At 38.9% G+C, this 24,659-nt stretch overlaps 1 protein-coding gene across 5 annotated transcripts in view; it reads left to right on the top strand.

The window, feature by feature from the left end:
• The window catches only part of ARHGAP24 (Rho GTPase activating protein 24), a 574,638-nt gene that overhangs the window by 6,300 nt on the left and 543,679 nt on the right, over nt 1-24,659 (top strand). The window contains exon 2 of one of the 5 annotated variants that reach the window (XM_064285610.1): nt 22,227-22,267. The exons of the other annotated variants lie outside the window; for them this stretch is intronic. The gene's annotated coding sequence lies outside the window, so the exon portion shown is untranslated. The remainder of the gene's footprint in view (nt 1-22,226; nt 22,268-24,659) is intronic. 5 annotated transcript variants of the gene reach the window in all.

Below are 24,659 nucleotides of genomic sequence, written 5' to 3'. Positions count from 1 at the left end.
TGAAGTCCTTCTCCAGGGACTGATCCCTCCTGATAACATGTCCAGAGGAGCATTCTGGCTGTATTTCTTCTAAGACACATTTATTTTTTCTTCTGGCAGTCTGTGGTATGTTCAGTATTCTTCAGCAACACCATAATTCAAAAGCATCAATTCTTCTTCATTCTTCCTTATTCATTGTCCATCTTTCGCATGCATATGAATGATTTAAAATACCATGGCTTGGGTCACCACACCTTAGTCCTCAAGGTGTTTTCTTTGCTTTTTAACACTTTAAAGAGGTCTTTTGCACCAGATTAGCCCAATGCAACACATTGTTTTATTTCTTGACTGCTGCTTCCCTGGGTGTTGATTACAGATCCAAGTAAAATGAAACCCTTGACATTGTCAGCATTTTCTCTGTTTACGATGATGTTGCTTGTTAGTCCAGTTGTGAGGATTTTTTTTCCTTTACGTTAAAATATAATCCATACTGAAGACTGTAGTCTTTGACCTTCATCAGTAAGTGCTTGAAGTCCTCTTGACTTTCAGCACGCAAGGTTGTGTCATCTGCACGTCACAGGTTGTTAATGAGTCTTCCTCAATCCCGATGCAGCATTCTTTATAAAGTTATCTTCTGTAATCATTTGCTCAGCATACAGATTGAATAAGTATGGTGAAAGGATACAACCCTGACCCACACCTTTCCTGACTTTAAACCACTCAGTATCCCCTTGTTCTGTTCAAATAACTGCCTCTTGGTCTATGTACAGGTTCTGCATGAGCACAATTAAGCATTATGAAGTTCTCACTCTTTGCAGTGTTATCCATAATTTGTTATGATCCACACAGTCAATATTGCATAGTCAATAAAACAGATAAACATCATTACATAAGTTGGGTCTATACAATGCTAATTCCATCTTTCTATCTTGTTTCGGTATTGGTAAAGATGAATGCTTTGGTTAAAAATGGGGGGGGGGTTGGTAGAGCTTCATTCAGCCTGGAGTCCAGTAAAAAGGGGCAGCCACCCAATTGGTCACATGTGGGTGTGGAGGAGGTTGAGGATAAGCAGAACCTGAGGTATCCATTCAATACTAACCACATCATACTGAGGAAAAATGCAGAAGGGATTTAAAATAAAAATCGGCCTGTTTGCTCTTAAAACCATGGCTGAAGGATTAAGATTTCTGCCAGATGGAGAAAGATATTAAAAATAAAATAGTAAATAACCAACATAGTAACAACGTTAATTCTCTTCATGTGAAGAGCCTGAGCCTCAGTTCCGTAACTCATCTGGGTTTGCTATATGTAGGCAAACTTTACAAGGTTATGATGGTTTCGGCAGTTAAGTAAAAGCACATTTGGAAGTGGAAGGAATATTGTGGTGAAGAGTCCAAGAATATTCGGTTTTTAGAGGTTATCGTGCACATGTGTGCTTTACACTGTATGGTGGCTTTGCTATAATTAATCTAATGCAGGTCTGATTGTGTTAGTCCCTTGTTCCAAAACTTTTGGTGGAGCCTAGTGTAAAAAAAAAAAAAAAAAAATTTTTTTTTTTTTTTTTTTTTTAGTGACCTACAATATGAACTCTATACTGTAATATGAACTCTATACTGTTAGCTCTTTAGAAAAGCAGCTAAAAGCTCTCCAAAGCCCTTTCTTTCCAGCTCCCTCTTCCTTACATGGGCCTCTCACTGTTCACACTTCCGATCCCTTGCTCATAGATTTTCCTTTTACTAGAATGCCCTCTGTCTGCAAAGTCCCTCTTGATTTTTGGTGGTTCACTTAAGATGGAACTTCATTTGGGAAGAGTTACCTGATTCCATGCAGGAAGAATCAATGATTTCATGCTATCTGGTTATATAGCACCTTGAATATACTTTGAATAATTATTTTAATAATTTTTACATGTCTTTCCTCCCCACAGAAACCCTGGTGGCGTAGTGGTTAAGTGCTACAGCTGCTAACCAAAAAGTCGGCTGTTCAAATCCATCAGGCGCTCCTTGGAAACTCTGTGGGGCAATTCTACTCTGTCTTATAGGGTTGCTATGAGTCGGAATTGACTCGACGGCAATGGGTTTTTGGTTTTTCCTCCCCACTGCTGTGAGTTCCTCAGTGGGTGTATTGGTGGTAGTCGTTGGTGGGGGGAGCTGTATCAAAGTGGCCAGCACAGTATCTGGCACACAGTAGACACCTGTTAATGTTTTCTGAATAAATGAGCAAGCAAATTCACAAATGGGTATGTTGCTGTTGTTAGCTGCCATTGAGTTGGCCTCAACTTACGGCAACCCCATGCACAACAGAATGGAACTGTCGTAATCCAAAGGGTTTTCACTGGCTGACTTTTGGAAGTAGATTGCCAGGCCTTTTTTCCTAGTCTGCATTCACCTCGAAGCCTTGCTAAATCCTGTTCAACATCACAGCAACACACAAGCCTCCACTGACAGGTGGGAGGTGACTGTTCCTGAGATACATTGGCTAGGAGTTGAATCCCAGATGGGCCTCCCATGTGGAAGGCGAGAATTCTACTAGTGGACCTCCACCGCCCTAGAATAAAGTACTGCTGGGCCCCGATTTATTCAGTATGTTTATATCTCAAAAGCCCATTTGAAAGATGTCTATTCGGACTCCGAGTTCATTTTCCGAAAGTAACAATGCTACAAAAGGTAGATCATTTTCCAGACCAGCCCACACATGCCTATTTAGTCCCTACAATAGATGGAATACTGTGCTTTAGCAATTCTAAAGTGGAAGCAAAACAAAACAAAAACTGCTGTGAAATCATTTTTTTCTTTCGTAAAATTACAAAATAGTTTTGAATTAAAAAAGGTAATAGAAACTGTTAAAATAGGTACATGCTTTTCCAGATTTGTTATTATTATTATTATAATACTATTTTATAAAATCTGTAGTCTATCTAATTCCAGTGGGAGGCCCTGAATTTCCCGTGGAAGACAAAGAATTATATTTGGAGCCACTGTTGCCTGTGGAATGGGCAGTGGTCTTAATTAATCAAACAAAACAGAATTACTAATTTTGGCTATTTAAAAATTATCTTGAAAGCCAGTGCCGGAGGGAAATCATATTTAATTAAAAAACATGGAGATGGATGGAGAGGAGGAAATTCAGAGTGGTGCCTTCTTTCATATTACTGATTCTTTATTATACTGACTTCCTTTTCATCTCATTTAAGCACTTAAGAGAATCCGAAGTTTCCTTCTGAGAAGATTTGTGTTTGCCCACAGTTATTTCCACTGCCTAACACGTGGAAGGGGCTTACACTCCATTTGGTCCGAAATAAAAATGGGCTCATTTATTAAATATTTTCGTAGGAATGTTACCTTTGCCACTTACATATCTGCCATTTAGCATGTGGATCATTTGTCAATCAAGAATGCATCATACTTGTCTCAGTCATCTAGTGCTGCTATAACAGAAATACTACAAGTAGATGGTTTTAACAAACAGGAGCTTATTCTCTTACAGTTTAGGAGGCTAGAAGTCCAAATTCAGGGTGCCAGCTCCAGGGGAAGGCCTTCTTTCTCTGTTGACTCTGGGGGAAGATCCTTGCCATCAGTCCTGCCCTAGTCTAGGAGCTTTTCGGTACAGGGACCTCGGGTTCAAAGTACGTGTGTTCCTGGTTCTGCTTTCCCGGTGGTATGAGGTAACCCTGTTCTCTGCTTACTTCTCTCTTTTGTATTTCAAAAGAGATTGATTTAAAATACAACCTAGTCTTATAGATTGGGTACTGCCTCCTTAACATAACTACCTCTAATCCTGCCTCATTAACGTCATAGAAGTAGGATTACAACACACAGGAAAACCACATCAGATGACAAAATGGTGGCCGATCATATTATACTGGGAATCATGGTCTAACCAAGTTGACACACATTTTTTGGGGACACAATTCAGTCCATAACACTTGTGTTTCAGGCACTCGACAGGAAACTTAAGCTCAAATTGTTCCTTATTCAATGCCTTTAAGAAGCCAGGAACAGCTAGCATTGATATTTAAGTAATAGTCTAATCACTCATTCTTCTGAATCTTCCAAAATCTCTCTCTGTATTAAATTATATGACTAGAAATTTGCCTTCTCTAATTTGGCTGCTAACCAAAAGGTCAGCAGGTCAAATCCATTGCTCCTTGGAAACTCTACGAGGCAGCTCCACTCTGTCCTATAGGGTCATTATGAGTTAGAATCGACTCAATGGCAACGGGTTTTGGTAATGACATTACAGGAACCCTGGTGGCGCAGTGGTGCTAAATGAAATGTTGATGGTTCGAATCTAGCAGGCACTCCTGGGGAGAAACATGTGGCAATCTGCTTCTGTAAAGATTACGGCCTTGGAAACCCTGTGGGGAAGTTCTACTCTGTCCTGAAGTGTCACTATGAATCAGAATAGACTTGATGGCAACAGGTTTTTTATTTTAATGACATTACAGAGTCCCTCAAAAACCAAAAACCAAACCTATTACCATGTAGTTGCTTCTGACTCATAGTGACCCTACAGGACAGGGTAAAACTACCTCATAGTTTCCAAGAAGCAGTTGGTGGATTCGAACTGCTGACCTTTTGGTTAGCAGCCTAACACTTAGCCACAGCGCCACTAGGGCTCCCACAAAGTTCCTAGGTGGTGCAAAAAGTTAGTGTGCTCCTCTGCTACCAAAAGTTTGGAGCGTTGAGTCTACCCAGAGGTGCCTCAGAAGAAGGGCTTGGCAGTCTAAAAAACTGAAAAATCAGCCATCGAAAGCCCTAAGAGCACAATTCTGCCTGGACATACATGGGGTTGCCGTGAGTTGAAACTGACTTAGTGACAACTATTTTAATCACATTGCAGCACCTTATTGTTAAAATGTCTCTTTAAACTATTCTTTAATATAGCGCTTTTTACCGAGAGTCAATCAATGTAAAAGAGATTGACCACATGAAAATATCTTGGTAATTTTGTTATGTATTTCAATATTCTTTATATAAGGATCTACATGATAAATACACCTTTGCTTTAAAGCCTACGAATTTTAAAGAGTGTGTCTCTCGTGATTCACTAGCATTGTTTTTTTGTTGGAAGAATAGAGGCTAAGAAATCACCATGTTTCTTATTTTGGCTTGTCACCCGAGAAACTCTGAACTAAATTGAGTGCTTGGCTGTACCCTAGTCAAGATTTTGTTATGAAATGGTTTACATCCTTTAACCCTTTCTTAATGTACCTGTTATACCTATGCCTTTTTATGAAAATGACCTCAAATCCATTCATCCTCCTCCTCCTTCTTTTACTTCTCTTAGATATTTAATTAAATATTTCTAAATTTCAATTTTGCAGCTTTGATTTAGTATTTTAGAGCCAATAATTGTTTTTTTCCAGGCCATTTTGGTGGGCCTTTGAAATATTCTATGTACTGTTTTTATACTCCCTGATGGATAGAATGGCCTTGCCTCCAAATGTTTCACTTCTTGAAAACCATAGGAAAATAATTTCTAACTTCATAAATAGATACATAAGGCTAAACATATGATATATTTTCAATATGTATGACACAGATGTATAGAAAAGTTCTCTTGGGGCCAAGAAACTGAAAAGAAACTCTTTTTTTTTTTTAAACAAATAAAATCTATCAATAAACCAAGATTTAAGATGCTGTAATTAGTTGTTTTCTGACCCTTAAATTGAGTCTTCAGAAAACAAAGTAATTTTTCAGATTCCCCAGGATAGGGAAGGGTAGCATTCATTTTGTCCTGAATTTTTTCTCTGAGTCTCAAGGGCTCTCATAGTGATAACAACTCTAATGAATTAAGTACCTACTAAGTACCAAGGGCCCTGGTGGTGCAGTGGTTAAAGAGCTTGGCTGCTAACCAAAAGGTCAGCAGTTCGAATCTACCAGCTGCTCCTTTGAAACCCTATAGGCAGTTCCGTTCTATCCTATAGGGTCGCTATGAGTCAGAATCGACTCGAGCGGCAACAGGTTTGGGTTTGGTTAAGTACCAAACACTTCATGAAGTGTCTTTTACATGTATTGCTTCTAATTCTATCAACAACCCTTCAGATATTGTTATTCCCATCATATAGGAATATTTGAACTCATACTAAGAAATTTACTCAGGTTAACATAGCTACTAAATGACAGAATTCAGAATTAAAACCAGGTCTTCCTAAATCCAAATACCATGCCATTTTTACTATCAACCTTCCACAATGTTTTTCTCTCCAGTTATTAATCTTAGAATCACAATCTTTGTTCTTCATGAGTTTGATATGTGGTACAGGCCCTGGTCTCAACATGATTTCCAGGGCCAGGTCTTGGACCTGTCTTGCAGGTCTTTTAGATGACAGCATTCTTGTACTGATGAGTTTGGGTTCCCTAGGATGGGACACCACTATCAAGGTTCTCATGAAGAAAAGAGTCTCCATCAACCACAGTCTAGTAACTGAATCAATCTTTAGTGATCTGCCTGACATATTTATTTGCTGGTGAGAAGTAAGTAGGAAAGGTGTAGTGCATGGAGCTTCAGTGAGCCTACTGCTTAATTCTCAGGCCTGGGGACATATACCCCAGGGGCACTGTGATGATGGAGGTGGAGGAAGGAGAAAGGAGCAAGTGGTCTTTAGTCTTAGGAGTAGAGACTCAACTTTTTCCCTGTCTGCTGAATCTGAGAAAGGGAAGAAAGTTTGAGTTAGCCATAGCAGTACTTACTGGGCACACAGAAATGAGATGATCAATAGGGAAGGTGATATCCAGGGCTGTCTTTCTTAGGTAAGGAATATTTATCAGAGGAATTGTTTGGGTGTGCCTTACTCTTGTTTGTAAACATACCTAGAGAAGAGAATTCTTCTGCCTCCTTGAGGGGTCATCTTCATTGTTTCCTTGTGTTGGCATATCTGGTTTTAAAATTTCTTATATGGCAATTAAGAGCCCAAGAGACAGAAAGGGCCACAAGAACCAGAGACTACATCATCCCGAGACCAGAAGAACTAGATGGTGCCTGGCCACAACCAATGACTGCCCTGACAGGGAACACAACAGAGAACCCCTGAGGGAGCAGGAGAACAGTGGGTTGCAGACCCCAAATTCTCATAAAAAGACCAGACTTAATGGTCTGACTGAGACTAGAAGGACCCCGGTGGTCACGGCCCCCAGACCTTCTTTTGGTCCAGGACAGGACCCATTCCCAAAGCCAACTCGTCAGACATGGATTGGACTGGATAATGGGTTGGACAGGGATGCTGGTGAGGAGTGAGCTTCTTGGATCAGGTGGACACTGGAGACTATGTTGGCATCTCCTGCCTGGAGGGGAGATGAGAAGGTAGAGGGGGTTGAAGTTGGCAAAATGGATAGGAAAAGAGAGAGTAGAGGGAGGGAGCAGGTTGTCTCATTAGGGGGTGAGTAATTGAGGGTATGTAGCAAGGTGTATATAAGTTTTTATGTGAGAGACTGACTTGATTTGTATACTTTCACTTAAAGCACAATAAAAACTATTAAAAAAAAACCCAAAAAAAATCGAATGTTAAAAAAAAAAATTTCTTATATGAAGGAACTTTCAACAAGAAAAGATGATTCCAGAGGAGGCAAAAGAGTCTGATGGTATCTAATGGCAAAGACCTAGGATTTAGCCACATGAGGACCACCTTCAGAGTCATTTTGTTTTTTTACATCTTATCATGACTTAACTGTTATTGTGAAATAGTCAAGTGCAATGTGGATGATTTTATGTAAAGCTGTCTATGGGGTTTACAGGCCTTCTACTTTCTCATATTTTTGATTTGCTGACTAGAGATTTCATTTTTTTTTGCTGACACCTCACACTTTCCTCATCAAAGAATTTTGTTGGTATTTATGGTGTTCAGCCCCAGTTGGCAGGTAATGCGGGAGCCTTGGTCTTTGGTATGCAGGTGGAGGCCATGGGGATTCATCCAGGTGAAGAGCTCTGAGAAGCTCTGTAGACAGGTCAAGCTGCAGAAGGAGGGAGGATGTGGGAGAGGCAGAAGCAAGGCTATAGGATAACGTGTTAGAAGCCAAGGAATCAGGAGAACAGGCAAATCCAGAGACAGCGCTGGGAACTAAAAGCCAATGAGAGGGAAACATGTATGATGTGGCCGTTAAGACTTCAGTCTTTGTCTAATAATAGATAACAATTATTGAGGCCTTACTATGTGCTCAGGATGCCAAGCACTTGTCATGGGTTATCTCATTTAATCCTCACAGCTACCAAATAAGTACTAGTCCTATTATTATCTCTCCGTTAGAGATGAGAAAACTGAAACTTGAGGGGACTTAATAACTTGCCAAAATCACACAGTCACTAAGTGGTGGATCTGGGACTAAAAGCTTAAATATCTCACTTCAAAGGAGCAACCTTTACCACTCTGCTCTGGAATTAGACCTGTGTTCAAACCTGGCTCTGACACGCACATGCCTTGTGACCTCGGGTAATTGCATTAGCCTCCTTGAACCACAGCTTTCTCTGCTGTAAATATGAGTGTTTAATAATACCTATTCATAGTGTTATTATGAGGATTAAATAAGCAATGCATGCAAAGTGCCTGGAAGGGTTTCTAGCACCTGGTAAGTATAAAAAAAATGTCAACAGTTATTATTGTTAAGCTAAATGATGATCAGGGGAGTCTTAAGCAGTGTTTTTCCAACTGTGGGTTGTGGTCATAAGATCAATTTAGTGGTTCATAATCAACGTTTATTTCTGAACAAAAATAAATAGGATACAATGGGATGCGATGGAATAGAAAAAAAAAATCAGGTAAAAGTAAGGACTGATTTATGTAATTTTAATTTTAGGGATGTGTGTGTACAAAAAAAATTTTATTTTTTTGTGTGTACACACGCATCTCACATACTAGATAAATGAAAAATGTACATCTGATTGTTGATAACAGTCAACAAATGTATTTTAAAAAAATCCTTTAGGCTAGTGGTTCTTGAAGTGGTCTCAGGACCAGCAAAGTCAATTTCATCTGTGTTTATTGAGTCCCACCCAAAAAACCAAACCAAACTCACTGCCATTGAGCCAGTCCCAACTCATGGCAACCCCATGCGTTTCAGAATAGAACTGAGCTCTGTGGGATTTTCAATGGCTGTGATCTTATGGAAGTAGGTTGCCAGGCCTTTCTTCCAAAGTGCTGCTGAGTGAATCCAAACCACCAATCTTTGGGTTAGTAGCCAAGCACAAACTATTTGTGCCACCCAGGGACCTTGGGTCCCACCTTAGACCTACTGAAAAAGCAACTCTAGGTTTGGGGCCTTGTGTTTTGTGCCTTAGCAAGGCCTCTAGCATGATTCTGATGCATGCGAACCTTTGAGAACTACTACGTATTCAAAGGTGGCACTTGGAAATCATATAAAAAAGCTAGAAGAGGGTGCGTCTGAATTACTTAAAAGCAGTTAAAAGTACATGTTGATATTGTATTGACTGAAGATTTCAGTTCTCCCCGGAATGCTGTCAAGTGTTTCTGTGACTTTGGTTTTTTGTACTTGTTTCCCTTTATTTATCTATGCTGCTTGCTCATGGTGCAGGTGGGGAAGTCCCACAGAAGTGAATTAGTTTATCTGTAATAGGACACTGAGTAGTTAGATTCAGTACTTTCTTCTAGAGCTACAAGAGAAAAACTTAACAGTCTTTGTGCGTAGCCCTGAGTTTCTTAAGTTGTATTCAATTTGAAACATTTTAATGATAATAGTCCAGATGTTGGAGGAGCTGTAAAATTAGGAATTGAATTAAGATCTCATAAAACATACATATACACACACTCAATATTTTACAAATTGAGACATTTATTTTGAAAAAGTACATGCGGACAGGAGACTGACAATCTAGGTGATATACAATATGAATGCTGATGACAAAAATATTTTTTTGATGAAAACAGAAAGTGGTAAAAATATCACAGGGAGTTTTCTCCTCAAAGAAACCAATGAATGTGTTCAAGATTTTTTTGATTGTATGCCATTACCTGTAGGAGAAAAGATTACATTGTATTAACCTGCCTTTGTTCATTTCTGCATTAGGTGTAATTTACCATTGTGGCTGGTCTTTGGTTGGAGGGTGTGTTTATTTTAAAGCTTGTAAGTATCCTTTTTGAAAACATTCCGCGTCGGAGTTCATTAGGAAAGGCTTGAGAGCTTTCTTTTTAAAAAGAATATTACCTTGGATTTTTTAAAAGAGCTATTCAATAGATGCACATTAACTTTTCTAAATTAAGTCGTTAGTGGTGGGTGAAAATATTTTTAAAGACAAAAGTGTCAGTTTACCAAGTTTGAAAGGTAACAAAGTCTACCTTCTGGTTTAACACAGATATAATATTGAAAAAGTAATGTGAAAGATACTCCTAATGGTCCTCCTTTGGTTTGCGTTCCATAGTTGGAGAAAAATAAAAAGGTCTTTAGGAAAAGTAGGAGATGTGGGCTTTAATCCTACTTCTGGTGTTAATTAGCATCTATGAACTCAGGCAAAGCCCTTAGTTTTTCTGAACTTCAGTCTCCTTTTCTATAAAAACGGGTCAGAGTAAATATTTTCTAAGGTTGTTACAGCACTGAAAAAGTCTGTAGATGAGTGAGGGTATCAGGACTGGAGGAAGGCTCATTAACAACCTGTGATATGCAGATGACACAGCCATGCTTGCTGAAAGTGAGGAGGACTTGAAACACTTACTGATAAAGATCAGAGATGACATACAGCCTTCAGTATGGATTACAACATAAAGAAAACAAAAAACTTCACAACTGGACCATTATATAACATCATGACAAATGGAGAAAATAACTGAAATTGTCAAGGATTACGTTTTACTTGGATCCACAATCAACATCCATAGAACCAGCCATCAAGAAATCAAAAGATGCCTTGGATTAGGCAAATCTGCTGCAAAAGACCTCTTTCAAGTGTTCAAAAGCAAAGATGTCATTTGGAGGACTAACATGCACCTGGCCTAAGCCATGGTATTTTCAATCACACATATGCCATGTGAAAGACGTACTATGAATAAGGAAGACCGAAGAAGAATTGATGCCTTTGAATTATAGTGTTGGTGAAGAATACTGAATACACCACGGACTGCCAGAAAAACTAACAAATCTGTCTTGGAAGAAGTACAACCAGAATGCTCCTTAGAAGGGAGGATGATAAGACTTTGTCTCATGTGCTTTGGACAAGTTATCAAGAGAGACCAGTCCCTGGAGAAGGACATCATGCTTGGTAAATTAGAGGGTCAGAGAAAAAGAGGAAGTCTCTCAACAAGATGGACTGACACAGTGGCTGCAACAATGGGCTGAAACACAGCAAGGATAGTGAGGATGGTGCAGGACCCAGCAGTGTTTCCTTCTGTTGTCCATGGGGTCACTATGATCGGGAACTGACTTCACGGCAACTTACAACATAAATACCACTCTTTAAGGGGCATTTTGCATGTGAAAGCTGGACAATGAATAAGGAAGACTGAAAAGTTGACACCTTTGAATTGTGGTGTTGGCGAAGAATATTGAATATACCATGGACTGCCAAAAGAACGAACAAGTCTGTCTTAGAAGAGGTGAGGCCAGAATGCTCCTTAGAGGCAAGGATGGTGAGACTGCATCTTACATACTTTGGACACGTTGTCAGGAGGGATCAGTCGCTGGAGAAGGACATCATGCTTGGCAGAGTACAGGATCAGCGGAAAAGAGGAAGACCCTCAATGAGGTGGATTGACACAGTGGCTGCAACAATGAGTTCAAGCATAACAACGATTGTAAGGATGGCGCAGGACTGGGCAGTGTTTCGTTCTGTTGTGTATAGGGGTCGCTATGAGTCGGAACTGACACGGTACCTAACAACAACAACAAGGGCCATTTAAAAATGTGGGAGGGTGCTTTTTGGTCATCACAATAATTGGTTGAAGGTCATCACAATGATTGGCGCACAGTGCTCAAGGTCAAGAATGCTGTATGTCTTGCAATGTGTGACAGTCCCTCATTAAAGAATTTTCCTTCTCAAAATGCCAGGAACATTCCCATTGAGCTAATGAAGTTAAAAGATTTTATAATATAATTTATGTATAATATAAAAGTGAAATAATATAATATATAATATATCCGTATTTTATAAAATCATTTTGGGAATTGAAAATGTAGTTGGATGCTTTCTGTTGTTTCAGTAGCACAAATGCAAACAATATCTATTCTTAGAAGACAACTGGTGTTTTTGGTGCACAGGAGAGAACTGCCCCCTCCTCGGTGCACTATATAGTGACTATGTAGTAAGAAAAACAGTGAAAATCTTAGCTCTGTTAGTTAAGTGAGCAAATATAACTTGAAGATATACTAAGAATAGTTCCTTTGTATATGAAAGTTATTGCTTTCCTGATGTCAGCCGTATTTTTAATGAAATGGCTTACAGACGTTTCCATTCAATGTAAGTAGGCATTATAGGCATAGCTTTGATTCTCCATGATAAGAAATACCATTTGCTTAGCAGCTAGCTCACACACATAATGAGGAGTGACCTGAGCACTTCCTGTCCCTCTGGGCCTCCTCCTGCACTTGTGTTGGCCTCTTATTTTGTGGGTCAGGCTAAGGGCACAGCCCTTTCAGTGAGAGCCACTCACCCAGGGCTGTCTCAAGAACCTTGCAGTGCTTTCAAATTTGAGGTGAACTTTGCTCTGAAGTCACTTAAATCACAGGATCATTTTCTTAAAAGTCTTTTCTCTCTTCTACCTTCCTTCTTGCATTCGCTTTGGTTTGCCAATGGGTATATTTTTAAACCATGACACTTTGGGTGTAAATCGTGCGGTATGGATGCAATTGTTGCCCAGCTAACCAAAGACAACTTGAATTTTCCAGGAGTGAAAGAGCAATGCTTCCCCTTTCTTTGGTGGACCTGGGCTTTAACTCTGCCTCTGTAGGAGAAGGGGAGAAGGAGGAGAAATTGGAATGAATAATTTTTCTTTTCCTATTAAATTTGGTGGAAATTTAGATGAGAGGAGAAGATTAAAATTACAGAATTTAAAAGAAAGTCTTTTGTTCTATAGACTTTGGGTAATCCGTAAATTTTAATTATCTATGCTGGGCCTCTGTAATAGCCCATAACAAAGTAAAAGTTATGTTTATCAAACTTTAGAACAAAAGCCTTAGAAAATAGCTGCTGCCAACTCACTTCAATCTTCGAGATATGAAAAATGAGCCCAAAGAGAGATTTAGGTGGGTTGTCCCATGAAATGCAGTCAGGAAGAGATAGATGAGGGCTCTTGATCTCTGGTGACTAGTTTTTTTCTACAATACTGCACTTTTTCTCAAAAGCCTTTCTCACCTGGATTCCCTGAGAGGATTAAACTCAAGGGCTGGTCTAAGGCATCCAGTGTATGCAATAAATTACCTTCTCTGCAATGCAAATAGGAGAGTGTTAGGTAGGTAATATCTTTGGTAGATTAGAGAAAGTAGTCACTCATATCATTTTCTGTGTTCTGTGGTTCAGATGAGGAACTCTGACACAGAAAAGAGCAAGTGAACCCATAACTAACATTTCTTAGTGCATTTTTACTAAGCTTAGTTAACCCTAACCAAACCAAAAAACCAAACCTGTTGCCCTTGAGTCAATTCTGACTCATAGCAACCCTAAAGAACAGAGTAGAACTGTCCCATAGGAGCACCTGGTGGATTTGAACTGCGGAGCTTTTGGTTAGCAGCCTTAGCTTTTAACCACTTTGCCACCAGGGTTTCTTAGATTAACCCTAAAGACAGCTGAAAAAAATACCATATTAAAATCAAGGTGCTAACCTGCCATACACTCCTTTATGTTTTTGGTTACATTCTTTTTTTTCAGCAAATTCATCCTATATTCCTTTTAATAATATTAATTACGCTGATCCCATTTAATGTGAATTTCAATGTTCAGAATACGCTGTAGATTTTCACTTAACTCTGTCTTCAAACCGCACCATAATTATAAATTGTTTTCTTATTTTATGGTCTTCATATTTCTGAAAAGCAAACAAATAAGTAAGCCTAGTAGTATTTAACAGTTAAGAGATTTCGTGCAGAAAACAAAAACTAGCTGGTTGATCGTTTTAAACTCTGCCTTGGCCTGTCAGGTAAAATCACTGAGGCTGACTCAGAGAATGGAGAAGGAAGGAAAAAGCAGATCCGCTCATGGTGACTGCTGTGTAAATCCGAGAAACAGGGAGAATTCCTTCCATGCGGTACTTTTATTATCTCTCTGTTTGCGGTCCCATGCATACTGTTTATTTTGTGGAACATTCCAGAGAGTATCCTTAGCTCCCCTGACAGGCGCCAGCGACTGAGTCTTAAAGACTCCGAGGGACTCCTTTCTGAAACAGTGGAGGACTACCTAAAAGATAGAGCACGTCGACGGCAAAGGAGAATGGTCGGACTCTTCATACCGAGCAAGGGGAGACCTTTGTGCAGCTGAGCTTTGGAGCCACATATCTTTGCAGGCAGCTCTGCAACAGCGGGATGTGATCTCCAAAACATAGATAGGGTTACTTTTCTCTCTCAAAAGAGAGAATACTCAATGCTTAGACTTCCTTCAGATGTTTGCATGCGGCTCAATGGTGCCACGTCTGGAACTGTGCTTCTATTTATCTTCAAGCAAGCATAGGACTTTAGTGGGTCATGAGTCCTTATTTATTTAGGAGACAGCCACCTGACCAAATACAGAGCAATAATAATAGCATATTTTTTTTACTGTTGGTTGCCATAATAAAGACTTTCTTAATGTTCCAGAAAGAGCCATAGCATAAAATAAAATTATATTGTACTATTTTGTAGAAATGCCAAGGAATTAATGTATGATATCATTTATGAGCTGGATTATTAACCTGACATACTAAAATAATTCAGAAAAAGTAAACGATATGTAAAGGTCATGTTGCATGGGGTGGGGTATATGTGTGTGTTTGAGAGAGTGTGTGAGGCAAGAAGAGAATAAATGAATATATGTGTCGTGTTAAAGTGCAATGCGATGAAATCGCTGTTGATATTTCATATTAGTCTGGGATAGGCTGAATTACAGCTCATGCTGCTGTTTGTGAAGGTTGTCAGGGACACATCCTGTGTCTGCTTAAAAGATTGGAGATTGATCCCTGATACCAATGTTGACCTGTAAATCGTAACCAGAATAGGAATTAGGACTGTGTTTACAGACTTAGGGGCAGGCAGCTAGGGCCTCTGCTAACTCATTATTTCCCAATGGACCAGGTTAAATTTTTATCTTAAATCTGAGCCTTGATATGAAACAAAGGTTTCAGCTGCTTTTTCCTTGAGTCGGTAGTTCCTTTACATTGTAACTTCCTTGTATTCCATTGTTAATTTTTCCAGAGAATTCTCCTTAGAATGCATTCACACGTGAACCAGTCTACCTGTCCCCTTTCTGAATTTTGTGCTCTAATTGATTTCAATCAGGGGCAGGGAAGCACCATTATTTTTTGACTGTTAAATGCTGTAGTTAAACGATCCCACCAGAGAAGGTTTGTTTGGCAGCTTTTGGGAATTTATTAACACGGCAGTCCCAGGACCTATTAGAATGTTGCATTTTCCTCTGCAGATCTGTGAGAAGCATTTTTTGTCTGTGGTAAATAAGTGTCCACTAACTAGAATTTGATAGCATATTTGAAAAAGTGTCCTTTTTTTTTCCCCCTTAAAACAGACCCCGCATGGCTTGACATCATGAAAACCTTGGATATTATATAATTTATTAGTGATTCCTTTTTCATAGGGTCACTATGAGTCAGAATCGACTCCATGGCACTGGAGGTTGGGGGTTTTTCTCATAGGAAGAACCATCACATATGATTTTAAGAGTCTCAGGTTTTTTTAATTTTCATGTTTTTAATCCAGCACATGTGCTTTTTTTCTGCAGACTCCCATTTGCCTTTTATTAGTAGGTTTGCTTAACACTTTCCACTTGTTCAACCAACGTTTACTCTTTTTTTCACATGTGAGTGGATTTTATGAGGGTTACTACACTACTTGGTACTCTGGGTTGGTCAATTACCTGATTATCTTTCTTTATTCTCTTCATAGATTTGACTAAATCAGGCATGATATTAAATGTCTTGTAATTTATCACATAAAAATAATGCTTTCACAGACTAATTTTTAAGTTATTACCTTCATAATTGACCTTTTCAGATTACAGTTGCTTATTTTTAGTTCATTAATAGCAAGTGTAGTACATTGCTTCCATTTAAAGTGAGCATTTAAAAAAATAACTGTTTTGTCTCTTATTTCCGATGCCTTCTTTTGTGTTTGACATTAAATATTAGGTCTAGAAATTATAACTATAAAAAGTAATGGGAACTAGCTTCTTCTATTAATTGCCATTCACTAACTTGTGACTTATTTCATTTGTTTATATTAATAAATCAGCTAGGTTCCTTTTCAGCTTACATGTTACCCAGAAATCACCAGGACTCCTGGGGTCTGGTCATACCCAAGTGACTGTGTGGAAACCAGACACTTGGATAGGAACACTTGGGAATGAGCAGATGTCCTGAATGAAGTTCAGTTTGGACTAAATCTGTACTACAGTCTTGGAACTAGTGTTTTTCATCTAACCCTGATCCTATACTTGTTTGGTTCAAGGAAGGCTGTGGTGTGAGTATATTGTTAACCAGGCAACCAAGGCTTTTGTCCTGTGATGAGAACTTCCAATGCCTTTGAGTGTCTGCAATGCCATCTCATAAGAGTTAACCTCAAGTTCCCTTAGAAGTTTCAGCTGCTTCATTTTTAAACTCTAATGAAATTGAAACTGTGTGGAGCAGGTGGCAGCTGTGCACTAGGGACCTCATCAACAGCCCGTCTACTTCTGTCTGACTCAAAGCCATAGGCCCTTTCCCCTTTCAACTTAAATGTCTTGTTTCTACCCTTCATTTAACCACTTTTTTCTCTTCTATTTTCGATTTTCTTTCTTTCTTTGTTCTTTTTCTTTTATTACAGTAGAGCCATGCCACACCAGTTTCCTGTAAGTACCATACTTTCTTATGATCTTTTTCTTTCCATATTTCTTCTGTCATCACTGGTCATGGTGTTTATCTGATCCTCATGCCTTCTCTTCTGGTTACATATATCCAGGATATATTGCATTAATCACATTTTTGTTCCTTTTGGGTGAATCCATGCATTCAGAAGTTCAGAATCCACTTTAATTGCCCAAAACTACTGTAAGGAAAGACTGTGTAACTATTATTGACTTCTTTCACTCTTCACTCCCGTGAAGGCTTTGTAGAATGTAAAACCAGAGAGGCAGCTGATTTAGTCAATATTACATTGGTTCTAGACTTAAAAAATAAATAACAAGATGAAAAACAAAAACCCTGGATTTGAAAGTCAGTTCTATTCATTCGCAAGTCACTCAAAATATTTTGCAAACTGGGAATACTGGTCATATGAGATAATGTGGCTGAGAGTATTTCATGGTGCAAATGTTGTTGAGAATTACTATTAAAGAAGAGCATAATTCAGTATCATAGGAAATCTTTTATTTATATTTTGTTTTTTAACTTTCATTTTAGAATAATTTCAGACATAAAATAAATTTGCAATAAGTAGTGGGGCGGGAACCCCATCACCGTTGAGTTGATTCTTGACTCATAAAAAACAAACAAAAAAAAAAACCCAAAACCAAACCCATTGGAATCAAGTCCATTCTGACTTATACCAGCCCTACAGAATAGAGTGGAACTGCCCCATAGGGTTTCCAGGGGGCAGCTGGTGGATTCAAACTGACAACCTTTTGGTTAGCAGCCACAGGTCTTAACAACTAAACCACCAGGGCTATGACAGAGTAGGACTGCCCCAAAGAATTTCCAAGCAGCAGCTGGTGGATTTGAACTGCCGACGTTTTGGTTAGCAGCCAAGCTCTCACCCACTGCACCACCAGGGCTCCAAGTAGTGAAAAGAATTCCTATATAACCTTTTCTAAATGTTAGCATCTTAAAATGAGCACAATCAGGAAATTAACTTAGATATAATGCTGTTAAATGATGTATTGAACTTATTCAAATTTCGTCAATTGTCCCACCACCGTCCTTTTTCTGAACCAAAATACACTCCAGAATCACATACTTAGTTGCCACATCTTTTTGTTTCCTCCAGTCTGAAATAGTTACTCAGTGTTCCTTTGTCTTACGTGATCTTGACACTTTCGAAGGGTAAGTGAGATGACAAGTTATTTTGGAGAATGCCTCTCAATTTGGGTTTCTGATATTGTCCCATGATTAAACTCAGGTTATGATTTTTTAGCAAGAATACCACAGAAGTAATGCTGTGTCCTTGTCAGTGCATTGTATTAGGAAGTACGTGATGTCAGTGTGCCTAATAGCTGTTGTTAGTTGCCGTCCAGTTTCCAGTTGATTCTGACTCACGGCAACCCCATATATGCATAGTAGAGCTGTACTCCGTGGGGTTTTCAAGGCTGTGACCTTTCAGAAGCAGATCTCCAAGCCTGACTTCTGAGGTGCCTTTGGATGGGTTTGAACTGTCAGCTTTTTGGCTTGTAATCGAGCATTTAACCATTTGCACCACCCTAGGGATGTCAATTGTGATGCCTTAGTTGAAGTGTTCCAGGTTTCTCTACTGTAAACTTTCCAGTTTACTTTTTCTAATTAATAAACATCTTTGGAGGGATACTTTGAGATTATGTAAATGTCTGGTTTTTCATCACGCTTTCACCTACTAATTTTAGCATGCTTGCTGATTGTTGTCTGAAACAATTGTCATTATGATGTTTTGCCAAATAGTGGTTTTCTATTTTCATAATTCCTGATGCGTTTCTTAGTTAACATTTTCGGTAAGGAGGAGCATTCTTTCTCGCCCACTTATTTACTTATTTATTTATATCAGTGCAGAGTCATTAATTTTATTCTATGAGTTATAATTCACTACTACTCTTATTTATCTTATTGCTCAAATTGTCCAAAGTTGGCTTCTTTGTCCCTTTTCATGTCAATATCATTTTTTTGAACACTTTCTTATTTTCTGGTACCAAAAGATGTTCTAGGCTCATATTTTCTCTGATCCAGCCCTCTAATCAGCCATTTCTCCAAGAGGCGCTGGTTTCTTTTATTGAACAGTGGTATTTAGACACCAAGATCTGGGCATTAGGTGTCCTCGTTTGCAATATGATGTGTCTCCTTTCTCACACAATGTATTTGCTTATTTTCTCAACTCTGTACTCCACATAAAATACTTGTCATAATTGGTAACCCATTTGTTGTTGTTGTTAGGTACCTTTGAGTTGATTCCGACTCATAACAACCCTATGTACACCAGAATGAAACACTGCCCAATCCTGCGCCATACTCATAATCCTTGTTATACCTGAGGCCACTGTTGCAGCCGCTGTGTCAGTCCATTTTGTAGAAAGTCTTCATTTCTTTTGCCACCCCTCTGCTTTACCAAGAATGTTGTTCTTCTCCAGGGACTGGTCCTTCCTGATAACATGTCCAAAGTACATGAGACACTATTCTCAATTCTCGATAGTCATAATAAATGCCTACATCACTGGCTTGTGTATGTATTGTACTGTACTTTCTATAAGTATTTTATTGTGAACTTTCCCTACTTAAAAATAAAAAGGTTACCTTATAACAGTGTGTCTTAGTCATCTAGTGCTGCTATAATAGAAATTCCATAAGCAGATGGCTTTAACAAAGAGAAACTCATTTTCTCACAGCCTGCAAGACTAGAAGTCCAAATTCAGGGCATCAACTCCAGGGGAAGGCTTTCTTGCTCTGTCGCTCTGGAGGAAGGTCCTTCTTTTCAATCTTCTCCTGGGCTAGGAGCTTTTCCATGCAGGAACTCTGGGTCCAGAGGACACGCTCTGCTCCTGGTACTTCTTTCTTGGTGGTATGAGGTCCCCACTCTGCTTCCTTTCCTTTCCTTTTATCTCTTGTAAGATAAAAAGTGGTACATGGAAACTCCCTTTACTTTGGCTCAGGAATGTGATCTTAGTAAGGGTATTATAATCCCACCCTACTCCTCTTTAACATAAAATTACAATCAATAAATGGAGGACTACCACACAATACTGGGAATCATGGCCTAACCAAGTTGACACATATTTTTGGGGACACAATTCAATCCGTGACACAGTGTATGCATAGATTCATAGGCAGGAGCATCCAGTCCTGTGTATTGCACATCTCTTGAGTGTTGTGGAGCCCTGGTGGCATAGTGGTTAAGAACTTGACTGCTAACTAAAAGATCTGCAGTTCGAATCCATCAGCTGCTCCTTGGAAACCCTATGGGATACTTCTACTCTGTATTATAGGGTTGCTATAAGTGGGAATCAACTCTACAGCAATGTGTTTTTGAATGTTGTAGCCTTATTTCTCTGTTTAACTTTCTTTTGAAAATATTACCATGAAGTGCATCATGGCTCCCAGATGCAGCAAAACAAGTGCTAGTGATAGCAGCAGCAAGAGGCAAAGGAGAAGTGTCAATTTGGAAGTGAAACCAAAGGTTACTAAACAACATGAAGGTGGAGAATCAGTGAATGCTATTGCTTACAATTTAGGCATGTTCACACAACGTCCAAATCACATAATATCCTATTTCACAGAACATACCCTGGACATTAAGCAGCACATGACTGTATACCAAACTTTCATTTGGTAGAAAGGCAGAAACAAACAACTCTGGGGTGAAGGACCTAGTTTTACCCAAAGTAAGGTGGGTTTTGTCCTTGGATCCAGAGAAATAACCCTTGAAGTAATTGGGGTACCTTGGCCTGAGACTTCCAGGCGATGCCTGAGAATTTGTTTTGGTGAGTGGGGGCTGGCCAGACCAGAAATACTCACCTGGATGGCTGATTTCAACTAGCCTCAGGAGGCATGATTTAGCCTATCAGACAGGAATAGCCAATGAAAGCCCTGAACGTGGAGGCTCAGATGGGCTTCCTGGTTGGTGAGAACATCTGCTCTTGGGAGGGTAGCTTGCCTCTTGGCATATGGAAGCTTCGCATTGGGAGCCCTCCCAGACCTTGCCCTATGCACTTCTTCATTTGTATCCTTTGTGGCAATAATAAATCTGTAGTTGTAAGTATGGTAACTCACTGAATTTTCTATGAGTCATTCCAGCAAATTATCAAATCCAAAGGGACAGTAGGAAACAGCAGGTCATAAAGTAAAGGGTATCGTGTGGACTACCGAGCTCCAAGTGGCATCCCAAAGTGGTAGTGGGAAACCAGCCCCAAATTTGTGACCAGCAAATCAGAAAGTTGGGATGTTGTATGGACTCTCCAAACTTGACTGGCGTCTGCCTATTTGACGCTGTCCTTTTGACTTGTGAGCTCTGACCCAGCTCTGAGTAGCTAGGGCTAGAGAGAGAGAGTGCTATAGGGGCAGCTGGTGATGGGGATGGAGACGTGGGAATATGAGGACTGGATCAATTGCCACATTTTGGGCATTGTATTTATGCTGATCTTATGCATGCACAAACAATAAACAAACAAACATCCCAGCAAAACAAAACCAAGCCCCCAAAAAACAAAAAATAAAAGTCCAGAAAATTAAGTCATTTGTGAATTGGCCCAAACATAAGTAGCTGTTGCACCATTGAATCCCAGTTAATTCTTTATATTTAGGCTTCTCCTTTTTTTTTTTTTTTTGCATCCATTTAACTTTAGGTGGGATTGATGATACAAATAATATTCTTTTCCTGGTACTCACTGACTTTTTTTAATTTTCTTGGAGAATATAACACGTATATTTTCTCCATATAGAATAAAATTTTCAGCATCTGTACTTTAAATTCTGTGCCTTCTTTGGGAAACTGCGTTTTATAATAGTTCGGATCATAGGCTCTATGTTGATTACTTGAGTTCTTATCCTGACTCCGCTAGTTGTGGTTTTTGGTCAAAGTACTTAATCTCTCTGTGCCTTGGTTTGTCCTTCTGAAAAATTAAGACAAACATGGTATTTCTTTAGATAATTGTTATGGAGTTATACAAGTACATGATACAACATCATTATAGGTTGTACCACCTTAATATTTTTCATATTGTGAGTTAAGGCTCTCACCTATAAAAAAGAAGAGTAAACCACCTTCTTTGAGGTTTCTGTAACTGAGTACAATAAGAAAAAACTTCATGAAAAGTCCAAAGGTAAGGAATGACCTAAGCCAAAAATATACACTGCAACCTGATGAGCCATTTTGTCTTTCTGAAAGAAAAGACGTATAAAATACAGAGTACAACAGTCTCTTAATGTTTCCTTCTTTTCTTGCTTTGTTTCTGGATTTCAGTGAAAAGTGAAGGGGAGAGACGTAGCCCGAGTCAGTAACAGGCAAGTACAGAAAAAGCTTATTATTAATCAGGAATTAATATTATATGAGGGGAAATTGATTTCTATTGGGATGTCTATTTTTAATAGTGTGTCAGAATTTAATGCCCTTTTTTTGGAAGTATTTTCTGATGCCTCGATAGAGGTATGATAGTGATTCAATGCTCAGGTTTCCCTTCTTAGCCGTAATTTATGAGCGTGTTGGCGTTATTTCTCTTGGATAGTGAGCGAAAGAAAATTTTACTCTTTTAATGGTGCCACGTGTGTGTGTGTGTGTGTGTGTGTGTTTGAGTCTCATTTTGATTTAGTAGCTTCCAAACACTGGCAAATGTATAAAGTAATTAGACTACTGTTTTTCTTGTTACGAGATTTTGACCTTTTATCTTCAATAACATAGTAATCTCTCTTTTTACTGAATGCTTTTTCTACTCTTAGTCACACTTACTGGTTAAAAAGTTCTGTTTCCTTTTACACAAATGGAAACATTTTTATAACTTCTTAGTTTATGAAGGGCTCCTGTTGAGAGTTTCTGGGGACCACGAAGAAGATACCACAGGTGTTTATTTAGCGAGGTTTAAAAAGAGAGTCATTGAGATGGTATTGTTGCCCTTTGCCTGCAGAGATCTAGGGAAGCTTTTGGCCTGCATGTGCCTTTGTGGCTTAGAAGCTGTAAGACAATAACAGCTTGTGAGTATCACCATGTGACAGGACCAACACCAGTAGAAACAGGTCCATCATGGCCACTGTTGATTAGTGCAGTGGAATGTTTGGTATGGCGGGAATGTTTATTTGTTTACTTTTCATAACCAGGATTAAAGAAGTCCCTCTTTAAAGAAGTGGCTTTCCACCCTGACTTTTGAGCAAGTTATAATCTTTTACATGTTTAATGTAGCACCTTTTGACCACAAGTGTATTTCCTGTGGTATTGTACAAGTTCTAATCACAAGAATAAAGTTTAACAACGTATTAATAAAAGTGGCCATATGACAATGTGAAGGTTAACACACAACAAGCTCCAGGGAATATTCAGTTGTGATAATAACCGAAAGCATAGACTTAGGCACTCCATGGTTCATTATGTGAGCCATGTGTTCATGTGAGTTCTGCAGAGTCCTTGCTATAGGCACTGTCACTCACACGTGATCATAGGTCAAAACCTTTTTGAAAATTGATATTACCCACGATATTTTTTGGTGAAAGATCTGAGGTCTATTCTTCCTTCTTTTATGCTGTCAAAAGAATAGAAAAGGGTGGGTAGGAAATTTATGAGTAGAAAAAGAAGGTAGTAAGTCATCTCAGGCAGAGGGAACACATAGGCAAAGAAATAACATTGTGATAAGAATATTCAGAAAATGTTTGGGAAATGAGAGTTTAATGTGAACTTGGACTTGGGATGAAGTTGAGAAATATGAAAGGATTGAAATGACTAAAGTTGGTGACTAATTAAAGGAAGGAGGTAAGGAAGAAGGGGAGTTGGAAAGACCCTAACCAACTGAGCTCGTTAGTCACAAATGGTGGTAAATAAGTCTCACTATGCCCCATTCACTTCCAAGTAGGCCAACCAGGAGTTTTTTTTTTTTTATGCCCCATTCGCTTCCAAGTAGGCCAACCAGGGTAGTATCATATTTTTACACACACACACACACACACAAACCAAACCCACTGCCGTCAAGTCAATTCTGACTCATAAATAGCACACGTTATATATATATATATATATATTTTTTTTTTTGCCAACTGTGCAACTCCCTCGCTTATTATTTTCCTAGGCATGTTGTGCGTGTTATATGTGTGGGCATGCTATTTATGTAGGCTCATTACTTGTGAAAGATACAGTAAATCATGTGCTTATTGTGAAGCCTTAAAGATGTGGTTTATGTCTCAACTCTGTCAGTCATATGCATCACTTTGGGAAAATAACTACTGTGGGTTTTCAGTATTACCTCTGGAAAAATATACTTATTTCTCAGAGATTTTATAAAGATTAATTAGAGGAGAGAAGTCACTTTGAAATAGCTATATAAATGCAAAAGACATTTTTATCTTGTTGCCCAGTATTAATTATTGTCAACATTAAAAATGCACATTCGCAAAATCGGTTCCTCTATGCTAATTTAAGAAGTGTCACATCATGTCTCTAACTTTTTAGTTATTTGTTGTAGCAGTCTCTGGACATAACCACAATTTTGCCTTATACTTGAGTCTCTTTCAGCATTCAATTGCCTTTCTTTATCTTTTTCATTTCTGATCTCAGTGAAATAAAGGGCAGCTACAGTTTTTCTCTTAAGTTGGTAACTGAAAAGTGTGCATTCCTTTTACGCAAAGAAAGCAAATGTGCAAGCTCTCAGGCAGGCTAATAGTTTATTTTCTTTTCTTTGCTGACAGGAACAAGGAG

The sequence above is a fragment of the Loxodonta africana genome, chromosome 5, assembly GCF_030014295.1.
Source record: "Loxodonta africana isolate mLoxAfr1 chromosome 5, mLoxAfr1.hap2, whole genome shotgun sequence".
In the NCBI taxonomy this organism is placed as follows: Eukaryota; Metazoa; Chordata; class Mammalia; order Proboscidea; family Elephantidae; genus Loxodonta; species Loxodonta africana.
Note: the sequence above shows the minus strand (reverse complement) of the source record. Positions and strands in the feature narration are given on the sequence as shown.